Source organism: Haplochromis burtoni, unplaced genomic scaffold (genome assembly GCF_018398535.1).
Source record: "Haplochromis burtoni strain Fernald_Lab_line unplaced genomic scaffold, NCSU_Asbu1 Contig_28, whole genome shotgun sequence".
Classification (NCBI taxonomy): Eukaryota; Metazoa; Chordata; class Actinopteri; order Cichliformes; family Cichlidae; genus Haplochromis; species Haplochromis burtoni.
This window is the reverse complement of record NW_024582389.1, coordinates 2,079,531-2,096,431: the sequence shown is the minus strand read 5'-3', so window position 1 is coordinate 2,096,431 and position 16,901 is coordinate 2,079,531. Positions and strand designations below refer to the sequence as shown.

The window sequence follows — 16,901 nt, the reverse complement described above, 5'->3', positions numbered from 1 at the left end:
GACTGTATGTCTGGGGATTGGGGGGGGAGAAGGGGGGGTGGAGGGGTGTACTGCAGGTGAATCTATCACAGGAGAGTACGGCTTTGTGTTCAGCAGTTTATGCTGCCTGAAGTTCCTGCAAGATGAATATATCTCTCAGTTTTGTCGCAGCAATATTTGCTTCCATTCATTCAGGTGAGACGTGCATTTGTATTTTTTTCTAGTTAGATGCTGGATGCTGTCAGTCTGTAGTGGGGCCCCTCATTCACTCAACAGCAGGGACCAGTATCTCTAAGACAAAATATTGATCTCTGCTAAGTCTTGGTGGGACTCAGGTACTTTCGATCTCGCATTGTGCTGACGTGACTGTACCGAGCTGTGAGACTTTGACACCATTCATCTTAGCAGCGTTTCTTTTAATTACTGCTCTCCCGTGGGAGCCAGCCGAGTAGTTAAACAGAAATCAGCATTACAGCAATTATTGGCTCGCAATGACATGAATACAATCTTGTCATCTGTAATCATTGGGGGCGTCTATGCCTCGGAGAAAACAGCTTCTCCTTTCTGTTTCTCAGTGAGGGCAGGGCGGATACAGTACATGGATATTGTCGGGATCCTGGTCTGCCTCAGCAGATCAAGGTGCCTATTCAGTGCAGAATGTCACGGTCCCTATCTGATGTTCAGCATCGAGCCTTTTTGTTCAGGCTGTGTTATGGAAATAGGCATGATTCATGTTATTATAGTCTTTAGATAAGAGGCATGGAAATAACTGCAGCACCTACTGTATCCAAGCACTTACAATCCAGTGTAGACGCTGATTGTTAAGGTTGCTGTAAAGGGTGAAAACTTTAAAGCTGCTCTAATGAGGTCGCTGATACTGATAACCCCGCAGAGAATTGTTATGCAACTTCCCCTCAGCTCATCCAGCTCATTGTTTTGGTCCCACAACATTACTGTTTGGTTCACCCTAGCCGTGATCTGCAGCATTTCCAGACAAGTAGGTCAAAAAAAATCTCCACTGTACACCAAACAGGAAACAGAGAAAGTTAATGAATCTCTACTGAAAATGTATAAAAATTAAAGAAACAGACTTCTTCCATTTTGTGACATCTCCAGAAACTTTGGGAGAGACCTATTACTCTTCTTATTTTCAGTAATATAGTATCATCTCAGGCAAAGCAATCCCATCCACCTGCTGATCAAACCTCAAAGAGCCGTAGGTCGGACTCGGTTGGTGGTTTCTATTCATCTGCAAAAATGTCACAGTCCCTAGCAAGATACTGAACACTACATTGCTGATAATTGTTATCTACTCTGCACTGCATGTGGAAAAAACAAGTTGGCCAATGTGTAAAGGGCCATATAAGAACCAGTCCATTTACCAGAATTGGTTGTTGGACCACACTGACACCGCCTGAGCTGTTTTCAAATTGGGCAAAATCTGCAACACTCTTTGTGAGCATCATTAAATTTTCTTTTTCTTCATTTCCGGATTCTTGGTTGATGCTTGATTTTCTTCCTCTGCAGTTACAGAGCGATCTGGACCAGGAGTACCAGGACAAATTTCGCCGGCTACCTGTGGAAATCCAAGAGTTTGTTCAGGACAGCAGCAAGGCCAAGCTGAGCGACGACAGCATCCATGGAAACCTCGTTTCCTCGTCGACAGCAGAGAAGCTGAACCACAAGGCGTCGCAGTCAGAGGACGACACGGAGGAGGGGTCGTCGGAACGAGTCTACGAAACCCCGCTCTAGAGATTTAACCTTGACCCTTTGGGACACTGACTGGTGGACGTGGTTATGGACACAGATTCTAGGATGAGACTGCCACTTTGGTCCTAATTGTAACCAGTGGGAGGATTGGGTCAAATCTGAGCCTGAATTGGTGAGTAGCGGTCCTCTCTGCGTAGAGTGCAGTCTTGTCCAGACACCTGTTTTTCATGTAAATAATAACCTTTTGTGTATTTGTATGTTACCTGTACGTTGTCGTCTCTTTCGGTACGGCCACAGGAGGTGTTAGGAAACACTAACTATTTGCAGGAAATAACTTACTTGAACTATTGCACAGAGAGAGAGTAGTTTCTTTTTATTATTTTTATTATCACGATGTTTGCAGTAGTGCTGATCAGAGAGGCGTGTCGTGCCAAGGGTTGGTATTCACTTCACAGTGGATTTTAAATGGAGTGTACTGTAAAGAAGTCATTATATATCCAGCCTTTTAAAGCTTCCGTCTCTATAAGATTTAAATTCACCTTTACATATTTGCACTGAAGGCTCACTAAACCCTCTCTTACTTTAACCCAGAGGCACTGGTGGCTTGCTGGTTCTTGAGTTTGTTCTCACAGAACTAAGCCTATGCGTTGCTGCTAATTTCCTTTTTGTTTTGTTTTTTAAAATAATTTCTTTTGGGGTTTTTTTTGTGAAATTTGGAAATATTCTTAAAAAATGATCTGCCATTCTTTCTTTGTTCTGCCTCGTATTTGTTTTTTTTGTTTTTTTAACAAGTTTGTGGACGATTCTGTCCAAAGAGGACAAGAAGGGAACGTTTATTTGTACAGTGTCTGCATGTATTTGAACAACTGTAAATGTTAACAAGTAGCTCTGTAGCAGAGATGTTTATTAATGTAAATCTATTTTCTCTGAAACATTTAAACTTAACCTGCAAAACAGTGGGCTCAGTGTGGCTTGATGCATCACTGCAGAATAAGCTGAACAGGACTAAAGTAAGTAATGACACACCCTGTTCTCTAGATGCAAGGCTAGCCGGCTCCTGCTCACAGATTGCTCATTGTATTCTTTACCTTTGCCCCCTTGACTAAAACAAACCAGGACATTCAAACAGAAGAGGATCCTGTTGTAGTTTGTTGAAGCGGCCTTCCTCTTAACTGGTTCCCTTTGTACTTACAGGGAAACCTTGTGTGCACAATACACACAGAGAATGCCCACAGAAAATACGTCCCCCTCGGGCATCGTCATTATTTTTATTATTATTTACCCACGATTGGAGTCTAAAGTGGGGAAACTGTGGGGAAATGGTTGCATTATTTTCAATCAGGTGCTCAGTTTATATCTGCAGAACACCAGCGTTAACATGAACCTATGAATAACTGGACTCCTCCCCCCTGTAACATGTTAACTGTGCTAATTCATTAAGTTTTTTTTAAAACTTTCTTCCGCCCAGTGCCACCATGGGTGTGCCATTTGATATCGAATCATATTTCAGCTGATTTTCCTTATAGAAAAAGAGTTGAAAGTGAAGGATTGCCTGACATGTAAGTACAAATACCTTCTTTTTTTTTTTTAAAGATGATATCGATGTGAGAGTCCTGTGCCTTTTGAATGGGTTTGCCTTGTTTGATGTTGAATGTGTGAAATGCATCATTGTTAAAATTGCCATTATATAATAATATATGAAGCTGTCTGGTATTGAATAGACCGTGTGCACTTTTTAGTACAGTACCACTACTGAGTAATGCTTGTAATGAGAAGTATTTAACATGTGACTCATAAAGGCAAGAGAGACATTTTTTGTTTTCTTTTATGTCTTGAACCACTTTATTTAACAGACTACCCCCCCCCCCTTCTCATCAGTGTATGCACTCTGGAAATGTAAATGTACGTATGACACGAAGGTTAAAACATGAAGCTGAGAAAAAAAATCTAGTGTAAAGGGAACTTGCTTGTAATTACAATAAATGTGGCTATTATTGTACTTTGCTGGAGTGGAGTTGTGTGTCTTTTGATTTGTTGTGCTGAACTTAATATTGTGTTGGTTTGTTTTTTTATTTTTACACCTTACAGATTTCATGTCTATGTATGTAATGTGTTACAGTTACATACATTATATTAATCCTTCCTGGTTTCAGTGGTGAAACCAATCCTGAGTTGGTGTTTTGGGGGGGGATTCCCGGTAGTTATGTTTTTTTCTTGAAGTGTCTTGAACCCACAGTCTGTAACTCAGCAAAAGCAAAAAAAGAACAAAAATTGTGTTGGAAACAGCTTAATGGTGTCACTGCTTTCTTTTAAAAGATGAATCAGTGTCTGAAACCCAGTTACAGAGTATGTTTGGAAGCATCTGTGACGGGTGTTTGTGCACTGTAGGCTGGTGGGGTTGTCACACTCAAGGTAATGGGCAGGCAGGGGAAGCCTTGATGACCTGCTTCCTGTTATCTCCCAGGTAACAACACAGCCTGCCTATAAATAGACTGTTCACTTCCTATTAATGGCATTGTAATGAAATTGGCTTCAATTTACCTGCTTCAAAACAATAAACTCAAAATTGTATTAGAAATCTGGTATTGATTATGTCACAATTGAAATAAGAACTAATAAAGTCTTTTTCTTCTGTCCTACATGGAAAATACTTTACAAGACAGCCTTGCTCAGTGCTACTCAGAGACACCATGGTTGTTGTGGTAGGCAGTGGCCATTATCAGGTACCTGATGCTGCAGGTAAAAAAAAAATGGGCGTATCCACAGTGACACTAACCACTTGTTTTTGAACCTACCTTGAAGGCACGGCTTGATCATTATAGCTGTCGCTATTTACAATTTTGAGCAACACAAGTTGAGGAAGTGGTGGTTCTAGCTAGCTCGCCCTAAAGCGTACCCTGCTCTGTTGTCTATTTTACTTTACGTGTGGCCATAAATTGCAAAATAAACATCCCGTTGCGTTAAATAAGAATTTAAACCAGGAAGTGAGCTGATAAACACATCAGGAAAGTGTTAGCTGAGATCACAGATCAACTGAACAGTAGGGTAATTTTCCCAAACACGGCAATAAGAGCAGTTGCCACCTGCTGGCCATTTGAAATAATGCAGTTTTAAGGCAATCTTTTATGTACAGTTTATATCTAAAAGCAGTGTCTACACAACAGGATGTTTTTGGCAGTGGGGGTACCCGCAGTTTAGGAACATGTCTGAAGTAACCCTAACAGAAAACCTGCCATGGCTGGATAACAGGAGAAGTCATATAGAACTATTATGCAAAACCATGCATAGTAGGGTTGCATGCATGTAGATGTCCATAGCCATGTTTGGATCAACACCCATCTAGTTTGACTTTTCCTCTGCCTCAAAAGTCAAATGAATCTTAGGCTGCATCCATAGACCTGTGGGCAGAATTATTATTGTTTGCACTTGGATGCAACTGCAGTAATATCTAATCACTCCATTTCCTGAATGTCCAGTGGTAACACTTATTTTTTTCATCTTTAGCACATTTACAAAAAAACAAAACAAAACCAAAAAACTTGTTACACATTGTGTGAGCGTTGGTGGAGTCTCCCGTGTGAGTCTGTGTACGTCTGTGCTCACTGTGTCAGTGTGCTTGTGTGGGTGACTTTTCGGCTGTCTCTATTACATTTGTACGTGCTGCCAGTGTATGTGTTTTCCACACTACATAAATACTGTGCCCTTCTTAGTCTCAGCTCCACAGCAGAATCCCCACAGGCAGCCAGAGATAAGACAAGCCTAGTCGTCCATAACAACCACTGTGACCATTCAGAGGCCTCGGTGCATGTCGGCAACTAGGAAGTGAGCTAATTAACCTCAAGTTCAGGACGGAAGGAGAGCAGCTTTTTAATAAGATTCTCTGGGTTATAAAAACAGAGACGCCCCTCCAAACTCCCAGGAATAATATCGCTCTGCGTCTGTCCATCTGCTGCGGGGACGAAGAGAAGGAGGAGGAGGTGTCCTGTAACACCAGGACAGAGAGGAGAAGACCGCAGGATGCTGGCTAAGGTACACTGAGCTCTCTCTCACTCACTCACACACAAACACACACACATACATAGTTACATAGGCACAAAAACACAAGCAGACACTGATGTGAATGTTTGAGTGAGCGAGTGAAATGCTAATCACTGACTGCCTCCACTCCTTGGCCCCCAAATAGAATCTTAGCTCTCTCCACTTTCCCTCAACTATCATAACACAACCTTAATCCCAAAGTTATGAATGTAATGTTAACACTGAACTTCGCCTTAATCTAGGCTGGATCAAATTCGGATTGTGACTCTAATATTATCCGTACCATCGTTAAACTATCAGACCATGTCCTAAAACCTAAAAATGTCCCATTTAGAGGGATGAGGAAAGACACAGTGCCCTTGGTTTGCAGGGTTTTCCTCACTATACTTCTGTCATCATTTTTGGCCCATTTAGTCTCTGAAGCTCAGAGACTGCCGACTATTTTTTCCTCTAATGATGGAGTGGCTGTAGTTGCTTTTGTACCATTTAGGAGACTGATTGTCATACAATAATTAATTTTGAAAACAGTGTCCACTTAATGGGTCCTTGGAGGCAGGAATAGGCCTCTGAAAGCTACCTAAAGTGTCCTGTAGCTTTCTTAAACTTAACCTTAAAAATAACCTTTTCGTTATTGTCTTCGGTTACACTCTTCACATCTTTATTTGAGTCAACTTTCTTCTTACTGCTGCTTGTAAACAGAGGATTTAAATAAGAGGTGGATGGAGCTTCTGTGTTTACAGTCAGAGCTGTGTGTCTGATCATATTAAGCCCATCCCCTCTTCCTTGACATCATACACAGCAAAGCATAGAAAAAACTTTGTGAAATAAAGCATATAGAGCAGTTTGAAGCCTCAACTTTTGTCCCCCTGGGATCGCTTACATACTTACATCTAAATTCTGAGCTCATTATTTTAGACTTTGGTCATGTTTAATATGACCAGTCACCATTGCAGCGCGTTATATACATAGACATGATAGAAAATAAAGAACGGCATAATATGAACCCTTTTACAGAAATCCTGCATTATAAATCGGGAGGATGTTTTGACATAAGTGGGTTTGGGGATTGTAAGGTGCAGTATTTTTGGAGCTGCATTACCTCCATACTAAGCACTGCAAGTCATGACATCTCAAATAAAGCCGTCAAAGGAGTGTATCTTGTGCACACTAGCAATATTTTTTATGTGCATGCTTGCAGCTGTTTAGAACCAAAATATATTATAAAACATGTAAACATTAAATCGAGAAAAATCCCCCAAAAGCTTTGTTCTCGTGTGACTGAATTTGTTTTTATACAGTCTAATGCCATTTCCATAGCTTATATAACGCAGTGCAAAGAGATTTGGTTTGCAGCTCCATAGATGTTCAAAAAACGAAGTTAAAACTATAGAAATATGTATATATATATTTTTTAAATTGCAGAACTGTAGCATTAAACACGAAGTAGTTCAGCAGGATCTGGTGTGAAAATGAATAGTGGATGATATCTAGACAACAGCGTCACAGACTGCAAACATATTTCCAGTTATTCATAGTTTATGTAAACCTAAAAATAATATCTTAGAAAAGACTGTTACCGTACATGAAAGTGGTGCCACTATTAAAACTAAGTGTCATAAAGTTGCTGTTGTGTCTTTAGGGGAAGCAGGTCAGCATTACTGTGACTTTACAAAGGGAGGAGGGGGGGCACTGTTTGTCTTTATCAACGCATGGCGGCTACAGTAGTCAGCTGTTAGAAAACGGGGGCGGGGCTGGATCTGGTTCTACCGGATGACTCACTCCGTTAACCCAAAGCACACTCATTCACTCATTTACACGCACGCCACCGCGCGATCGCACACGCACGCACACACCCATTCGCGCGCAGGCACGTTAGGTGTGAGTGCAGTGTGTAGTGGTGGGTGTGGGAGGGGATGGGGAGGGCTGCCCGTCTGAAGAGGGGTTCCTAATCAGCGCGCATCAGCACCGTTCATTCTCCACTGGAGGGCGAGTGGTACAAGAACACCGGGACACTCCGGCGGGAGGGAGGCAGAGTAGACAGTCGGAGGGAGACGGGATAGAGCAGCAGCAGCTGGAAGACACGCAGACAGGCGGAGACAGAAAATCCCTACCCGGACCCTGCACAGCATCATTTTCTCTCCGCCGTCGGATTAAACCCCCTCTCCATCTCCAACCGCGAAACCACGTAAGAAACACACATAAAGCTTTCTGATTGCTGCCGAGAGAACAGTCAGAGTTTACCGTGTCTTAGGTTAAGGGCTGCTCGGTTCAACGTGCACCAGACTGAGTTCAATTTAATGTGTTTGTTTTGCTGCCAGACGGACACTGGTCCCTTCATTAAAACTCCATCACGCTAGCTCTCAGCGGCACTCTCCAAATCCTGCTCTCATCAGTCAGACATCCTCTCGCTGCCTCACTCTGTCACACACACATACACACACAGCTGGAAGCAATAGCATTTGCTAGCTAGCTAGGCAGACGCATTTAAATAGACCTTTTGGTTTTTGTTATCGAATTCACTCCAGCTTTGCTCGGTGAGCTCTCTGCTAGGTGAATACGGGACTGCAGAGAGCCGCCGCGGCTTGAAAACCTGATGAAATGCGGGGCTTATTGACGTTTCCAACGGCTGTGAGGCTAGCCAGTGGAGCTAGCTGTAGCGGGACAGAGCAGAAGCCAGCCGGCCGATGACAAGCACAGTGCACACTGCACAGTGGCCATAAAAGTCAACCCACAAACCCGAGATTTTATTTCTTGCATTTACTCTAATGGGTGCTTTTTGGTTTATTGCACTACATATTTGGAGCTTAATGCCCTGTGAGATTTGTATGATAATGTAAATTTAACATGCAGAACTGGTGCATTCTCAGTCTGTTTGCTGCTAGTGTGGTAGCTGCAGCTTGCCATGCATGCATCCATCCCAGCTTTGCAAGGTGTCATTGATTCACCGTTACGCCAACTAGAAAACAGTGTTTTTCGTGTGCCCGTAATGCCGGTGTTTAATCAATCAGCACAACGGTGGTAAAGTATCATAAAAATAGTTGCATGGGTGATCAAATGTCATAATTTGTGTGTGAAATTATTCACGGTGTGCTCTTTGGATTTTAAACAATCTATTTTTGATAGGGGAAAAGATGTAATCAGCAGCTTTCCTTGAAACCAGAGCAAATGACAGCCGAAACTCAGCAGGTTCTTCATTTTCATTTCCAAAACCAGTTTTATCCGTTACACCCCGGAGGCAGAGTGATATTTGTTCAGGAATAACATGTGCCTGTGTGTGTGGAAGGGGGTGAGGTGTGTGTGTGTGTGTGTGTGTGGGGGTGTGTGTGTGTGTGTGTGTGTGTGTGTGTGTGTGTGTGTGTGTGTGTGTGTGTGTAGACTTGTTTGCACCGTATAAAGTATTATTTTTCCCCTAACATTAACTTAAGAATGAGTATAGAAACAAACTTGTTGCATCAGCTGTTCCCCCTGCTCTCACCAACTTGCTCTGCAGTGCTTAATTGCATACTGCATCCGTTTTCTTTTTGGGGGGGAAATTGCTGCACAGGTGTCTACTAGTGCATATTAAATCGACCATCAAGATAGCTGTGGTCAGGCAGCAAAGAGTGCGTCAGTCCCCGTTATTGTGAAACCCTCAGAAGGTCGCCTCCCACTCCCTCCTTCCAGGCGACGTCCTCTGCAGCCTGTGAAACATCGCCTCCATTATGTAAAGAAAAACAAATTCTGCTCTGGCTTATTGACACTGCCACATAAACGTTTGACTGGCGATTACGGAGGCAAACATTACCCTCTCTCGCACAATAACAATCCCTTACCTGAGGCTTAAACCCGGACTGCGAAGCATTTTGATGAAAAGAGGTGGACTAAGAAGCTTAAAGGCTAACTGAGGGCGTGCAGGTGTTTTTATTATTTTCTTCTCTTTATGGTCGCCCTGACTTTAGTGCACTCGGTGATCAGTGTCTTCGGGGAAATTTATATGGCTGGAGGTTGCTGCACGGTAAGAGTTTGGCTGCATCGTCACAGCTTGCGGGATAAACCTTGTTATATTTGCAAATTCTTCACTTGATCTAAATTGTTAACCATCATTTTTAGTTTTACCGATTAGAACAAAAGTGACTTCAGTTTGCCATCTTCTGTTATCACTGGTACTCTTTAACGTTTATTAGCCTTGATAGTAAAGCTGGTGTTATTTTCACCTTGTCCATATGTCCTGCAGGCAGCTACTGTAGCAGGAACTACAGACTGAAGTACTCAGACCAAGTTTTGAGTACTTTGCATGTGCTATGCTGGTTTCCTGAAAGCTGTAGCCCAGTTGATGGTATCCCAACAATTCAAGATAAACATAACTTTATGGGTTTATAGTTGAGCAAACATGCCAAGTTTGAAGGAGGATCCCATGGCATGTTGCCAATTTTTTTTTTTTTTTTCATTTTATTTCTGCCAAGGTTATATAATTGCTTCAGTTTGTTCTTTCTCTGTTTAATAAAAGTGTTATTAACAAAGTGTTACATTTTACCATTTACCTTTGGAGTTTCATCCTGAAATTCTTTGGAAATTGAGAGACATTGTCTTGATGATCTCAAGAAAATACCACAATCTGGATCCAGGAACTTGATTTATGCATGTGGAGGGAATCTTCAGCCCAGACGGATGTAGGAAGTCTTGCACTGCTCTGCACTGCTATGCATTTGTAGCTCCTATATGAAGGTTTTTAAATATTGGGATGTGGTTTTAAATCTCACTGTAGATGCTTCTGCTGATTTGGTGAGGACAGACTTCCCAGTCCAGCAATTTTAATTGAAGTTCAGGTGTATCTGGAGTACACTGGAGGGACACTTTTATGGCTGTGAGATAATTTGTAACTAAGCATATTATTATGTACATGTTCAGTGCAGAGGAGATTTAGCTCTATTTAAAATGTAAAACTGGGCAGATTGAGGGTGTATACTGGTATATTATATGCTAGCGTTAAGCCAATAAGAAGAAGTTAGTTTAGAATGAAAAAGCTAAGCTACATTTTAAGTCTTGGATGTAAAGACAGTGCATGAAAGAAAAAGGATGAAACTAAAACAGCATTTCAGAGCCTGGCATTGTTTTGTTGTGGATGTGAACTTGATTAGGCCATGAAATGTGTGTAAGACAGACATTACTCAGCATCAACTTTCGGGGTGTTTGTATCTCTGTGGAAAGCTTGAGATTGGCTGTAGGGTTTGGTCCAACTGGAGAAAAATCTCTTTTTCTCTGTCTGTTTTCTCACAGCGTTATTCTTGCCAGCATGATATCGATTTGCTCGAAGGTTGGAGGTTTATTCTAGCGGGACTGGATTTGGAATCCATCCAGTGGCAGTTTACTGTATATCTTGATTGCCTGTTTGTTTGTTAGTTTTTTTTCTAAGACTAGCACGCTTTCTCTCCATGGTTTCTGTTAGACTTGGGAGGGCCTGGTCTAGAGTCACTGACCTTTCTCCACCTCTGTTAGTTTGTTTTAACAGTTCTATGATTTGTAGAATCGTTATTTTCTCTTTTGTGCTCTTGCAAAGAGATCTTTGAAAGTGGAAGTCCTGAAAGCCAGATGGACTAACAGACCAACAGACGGGTAATGTGGGCACAGCGACTGATAGGGCCAGTGTTGTTGTAATATGTTGAAAATATGCTGCATCGCAGAGCTCAACATGTCTGAACTTTGTTTTCCCTGGCAAGGGAGTAAATGGAGGGAATCGGGATGTGTTCATCTCTGTGTGTGGTTGTATCTCAGCTCCTGACCTTCCTATTGTATAGCAGGGTTTTAGAACTCAGCCAAATAAGTCCACATTCAGGGTTTTGTTATTTATGAAATTCTCTCCCCTTCTAACTGTATGTCCTTTTTTGTCTCTGCAGGCCGAGATATGAACTCCCGCTGAAATTATTGATGCTGAACTGGTGAGTTTTGGGGCTGCCAGTGATCGCTGCAGCAACACAAATTTTATTTTTTCTTGCGTTGTGTTTCTTAGTTTGTTGTTACATTCTGCCCAACAGCGCCGCTGGCTTACAAGCCCCTGCGGCAAATATTAAAACGACACAGCGTCCAGAATTTAGTTGAACATAAAGTTTGGGAAAACAGAGCTTGCAATAAATCAATCAATGTAACGTATGTGTCAGTGTTTGATCTAACACATTTCTGCGTGTCTGCGTGCACTAATATCTACCTGGATCTTATTTTCCCGCCACTCTTTCTTTGAGGCCTCATTAGCGAATACAGACACTTTCTTTCCCGCATTAAATATTACAAACACGTTGTGCCGAGACAGACATCTTATTGGATTTGTGCTGAGTGATGAAAGCATGAAGTCTAAATTTTAATTGTATCTTTCATGAAAGGCTGATATTCGCTGATCCCCTGCACACATCACTCATTGATAAGTAGGTTGCATGACTGAAGCTGTTGCTCTGTGTTCCCCCGTGCCAAGTTTGACACTTTAATGAAGCTCAAATGTGATTGCTGCCTATGTGTTCATGATGTATTTTGTATTAATGATGTGTAGCATCAAAGCTGTCTGTTAGCTTTGCCTGGTTCATTTTCATATGTCTCCTTTTATCGAGCAGAGATGTGTGTATTATCTCTAAATTATTCTGTTGGCAAGAACCATATGACTAACTTGATAGTGACTAGGAAAAGTAATTCTTAAAACATATCTAAGCATTACTTTAGAAACACGTTTTATGATTACCACATATTATAGTTTGTGATAAAGGTTTGATTATTGAACGGTAAGCTGGTCTCCGCTGCAAACTGCTGGTATTTCTGAAATACACAAAAGGTGTCTTTTGGCAGTCTGTCCCAACAGAGGATGGATATCGCTCCTAACTTGACATATTCTATGGAATACAGTCGTGAAGGTTGTTCAGGAATCTATGCCGTCCTGTGAAAGATTAAGTACTCCCTTCTACAGGAATTAAGAGGGTAAATGGTAGCCAGGTGGTGCCAGTCAAATATGATTAATGGATCAGCTGCAAGTGTGAGAATCTCTATAAAAGCAGAAATTTTGGTAGTTTGCCGGTTTTGAGCATTCATGTCTATGTTAACGCAATGACACAATCTTCATATGAGTGAACATCCCAGCAAACTCACCCCAGGGTCAGACCACTCAATTCTCTGAGAAACTGCAAAACCCCAAGAACCACAGCTCAGACTCTACAGGCCTGTTAGCTTGTTAAATGTTGAAGGTCATGACAGTACAGTTGGAAACACGAGACTTCAACAATATGGCTTTTTTGAAGGGTTGCTGGAAGAAAGCCTCTTCTTTCTTATATGGCAGCACAGATTAGGGGTGTAGAGTTGCAATCTGGACAACCACAAGACGTCTTGAACTATGTCTTTTGGACAAAGTGGAGATTTTGGCCATTATGATTCCACGATTATTGGTGAAAACCAAATGCAGTATATCAGCGCAGACACTTCATACCAACTGTCAAGCATGGTGATGGAGGGGTGATTTTTGCTTGTTTTGCAGATACAGTACATGGACATTTGGAGTCATTGAGTCGACCATGAACTTCTCTGTATACCAAAGTATTCTACATCTGACTTGGCTGAAATTGGGTCATGTAGCAGGACAATGATCACAAACACAGCAGTAAATCTCTAACTGAATGACTGAAAAATAAAAATAAAAAATCAGGGTGTTGCAGTGACCTAGTGAAAGTCTAGACCTCAAACCAATTGAAGTGTTCTGCATAAGCAGATGCTCACAAACTTCGATGAACTCAAACAACTTTGTAAACACAAGCGGGCCAAAATTCCTCTGCAACAACGTGAGAGTCTAATAAAGTCAAACGAAAACTTATTAATTAGAGTTGTTGTTATAAAGGTGCTTCTACAAGCTATTGAATCACTTTGTTTTCATAGGATGGCAAAGAGTTCTGTGAAGACTGTTTTTCATGTGTATGTTAAGAAAACAGGGCATGAAGTGACATCTACAAGTTCAATCTTGTGATTTACATACCTGGATAATTATGCACTTGTTGAAACAAGTGTTATAAATATCAGTTACAACTTTATACTTGCCTTCCAAATAATGTTTATAGATGACTTACAGAGTCTTTATTACCTGCTTAAAAAGTATGATAAACATTAGTTGTAACCTTACTGTAACCTTTCAGAAAATGTTAATAGATGCTTTGCAGATCAATTTTTAGCTCACACTATTCATTTACCATTTCTTAAAATGGTAATTATAAAGTACTGTCAAGAATTTACTAATAAAACCCCATCCTATTGGGTTAAGCTTGTACTTTAAATCCACCTGTACCAGTGTGTATGGCTTTTCACAGTAATAGATCGTGGGTAAATAAAAAAAAAAAAATGGTGGTCATTGAAATAGACTGCCATATATGTGGCGCTTTTCTAATCATACTGCCCACTCAAAGCGCTATGTGCTACTATGTGTCACATTTAATCATACATTCATACAATATTTTATTTGTCACAGTTTTAATACTTGATCTACGTCTCATCCATAGCCAGTTTGCCTAACAAGCATGTCTTTGAACTAAGGAAGGCAAAGTAAACCCAGCAGAAATCTACACAGATACAGGGAAAACATCCCAAGGTGGGATTCAAACCAGGAACATTTTTGGTGTGAGGCAACACGCTAAACATCCTAAGCTTACACTTCAGTAACTACATGTGACAAGAAAGAAGGGAACACCCAATCCTTTGTAGACAATGAGGAATAAAACAGCATTCAATAATCATAGTTTACATATCAGTTTTGCCATCATGCCTCACCTTATTTTAGCGTGTGTACCATCCTGCTGGTGCAGGCTAAAAAACGTTTTAACTACCAGTGTTGATTAATGGTTATCAATATTGGATACAAATTCTTTTTAGCAACATGATTTTTTTTTTTAAACTGTCATCATGTTATGGAGCATTCCTGTAAAAAATCAACACCTCTTTGTGTTGAAGGATAAAATAATAAGTTCAGTGCTTGTTCAAACGGAGAACATAAGATCCTTCCTTCTCACACGTAAGAGAAGCGGTGTCAGCGGCAGCAGAGTCAACACACCTAAATTCCCACTGCAAATATTTACACGGATCCAGCACTCTGCAACTTTGTCCTACCCTGATGCATTTTAAGACCTTGGCATTCATCGAAAATATGGATGTGACAGGCACCTGAGGCAGCACCCGGAGAGAGAAGATATTACTTTTGGAGGAGCTTCATCTTTTAATGTAATCAAGTAGCATAAAGAAAATGAGTCCTCATAAATGGCCATACCAAAATAGTTACAGAGAAATGTAAACGCGGCAAAGTACCTTCTTTTGGATATCCAAAGAAGCTGTAACACTGCTTTTGTGCAAATGTGGCGTCTTTCAGTTGTGCACTTGCTTAGAAAGCTTTCTAAGAAACAACATGAAAGACAACATGAAAGACTCTGTCCTTGGCCCGTGACAAGGATAAAAGGGTCAGAAAAACCTCAGCATCCGCCCCCCTCCCGCCCGCTCTCTGCTCTGATAAAACCACTCAGCTCCACTCCCACAGTCTCATCTTCACGTAACACGATAGCTGATCAAAAAGTGGCCTCAACCCTCACTTATCCAGATGTTGTGGATTATAGAGCTATGTGGGAGTACTATTAGCTGCCTAAAGAAAGAGAGAGATCAATGATGAGAACGCGTGTCTTCACTACAAGGGTAAGTGTGGCTCGAGGGTGAATATAATGACGGGGGTATTCTCTGCAGATTCTAAACCAGCAGCAGAGGGAAGGAGATGGGTGGTGGTGCGAGTGGGGGTGGTGGTAGTGTCGGCAGCGAGTGAAAGCAGAGCAGATAGAGAGCGAGCGAGACTCTTACTCTCACACCAACAGATGGAAGCTACAGTCATCAAGTCAATATTTACTCTTTCTTAATAAAAAATTGGCAGCATCGGCCTCGCTGATTCAGTAGCGGGCAGCAGGAGTATCTGAGCTTGTGCAAAAGAGGATTTGAGGAGTAAAAACAACACTTCAGTGATAATAACTGTGGCTCGGCTCCACGCGTCGGTCTAAAAATACGTTGGGACGAACCCTTCCCTCTCTTTTGTTAAACGCACACACGCTTGCAATGTGCGCATTCACTTTACCCATGGCTCAATCCACTGTGGGGATACATGTGAACGCAATTTGCACTTCCAATTAAACTGTCGACCTTCGCTCCAGAATGCAAAACGTGATTCTGTACCGTCCTCTCCTGGATAGCTATTATTAACCATCCCAGGCCCGTAATAGAGAGCCCGCGGCTTCACAACGCACCGACGAGGATCATTGCAGTCAGCAAAATTATCACATTTATCAACACTGTCAGTACTTGAAGTGGAAAATTAGCAGATATTTTACAGACTTATCGATCAAGCTTTTAATGGTTTATCTGTTTGCGTTACAAACGGGGCAAATGCAGGGAGGTCTTAAGTGTCTTCTTTAGGTGTTTGTTGAAAATAAAGTGGAGCATTAGTGTGTTTTTGGGAGGATACCAGTCATTTACATGAAGACCGAGAGCACTGTGAGAGAATAAGTTAAGATTCTGAAAACTGCAGACTACATAGGGCGAGGGTTAGCCTAAAGCATCCCGCCCAGCCTCTAACACAGTTTCAACGCATGACTTGCTGGCCTGATCAGATGACTTGATAAACAGCAGGAATGTTGCTTCTTCCTCTCTCTACAACACTGCCTGTGTGTGTGTGTGTGTGTGTGTGTGTGTGTGTGTGTGTGTGTGTAATTTAAATTATATAGCAGTGATATAAAGATGTTCAGGTTGGATTACGGATTATGTTTTTTGCTGAGTTTCCTGTAATGTCCTGTGGCATTATCATAACATGACTTTGTGTGTGTGTGTGTGCCAGAGGGGTCTCTTTAGGCAGCCCACTACTCTACAAGATAGCAATTATGTAACACTTCAGAGATTAGCTTATCATTTACCCTGCTCAGCTCAGTGGAAATGCAGAACACAGTACATGGCACAATTGTCTTTACTTTGTTGTTGACTCGGATAATAATAATGGCTGCAGGGGAATTCCTGCTATATATATGTAGCTATAGTAGTTAATATGGGCCCAATTTATGTCTTTCTTTGTTTTTTTTTTGGTTTGAAAGACAAAGCGGATTTTAATGGCATTTTTTTGGAGGCTTTCTTTGGAGTTTGTAACTCATAAACAGAAAAGT

At 41.4% G+C, this 16,901-nt stretch overlaps 1 protein-coding gene across 7 annotated transcripts in view; it reads left to right on the top strand.

Annotated features, from left to right (window-relative positions):
- The first annotated feature begins 7,475 nt into the window (after positions 1-7,475).
- Positions 7,476-16,901, top strand: part of LOC102302487 (1-phosphatidylinositol 4,5-bisphosphate phosphodiesterase beta-4) — a 69,239-nt gene continuing 59,813 nt past the window's right edge. For 2 of the 7 annotated variants that reach the window (XM_014332217.2, XM_014332213.2), the window contains exons 1-2: positions 7,477-7,912; positions 11,601-11,642. The gene's annotated coding sequence lies outside the window, so the exon portion shown is untranslated. The other 5 variants (XM_042219127.1, XM_014332214.2, XM_014332216.2 and 2 more) reach the window with 4 other exon arrangements.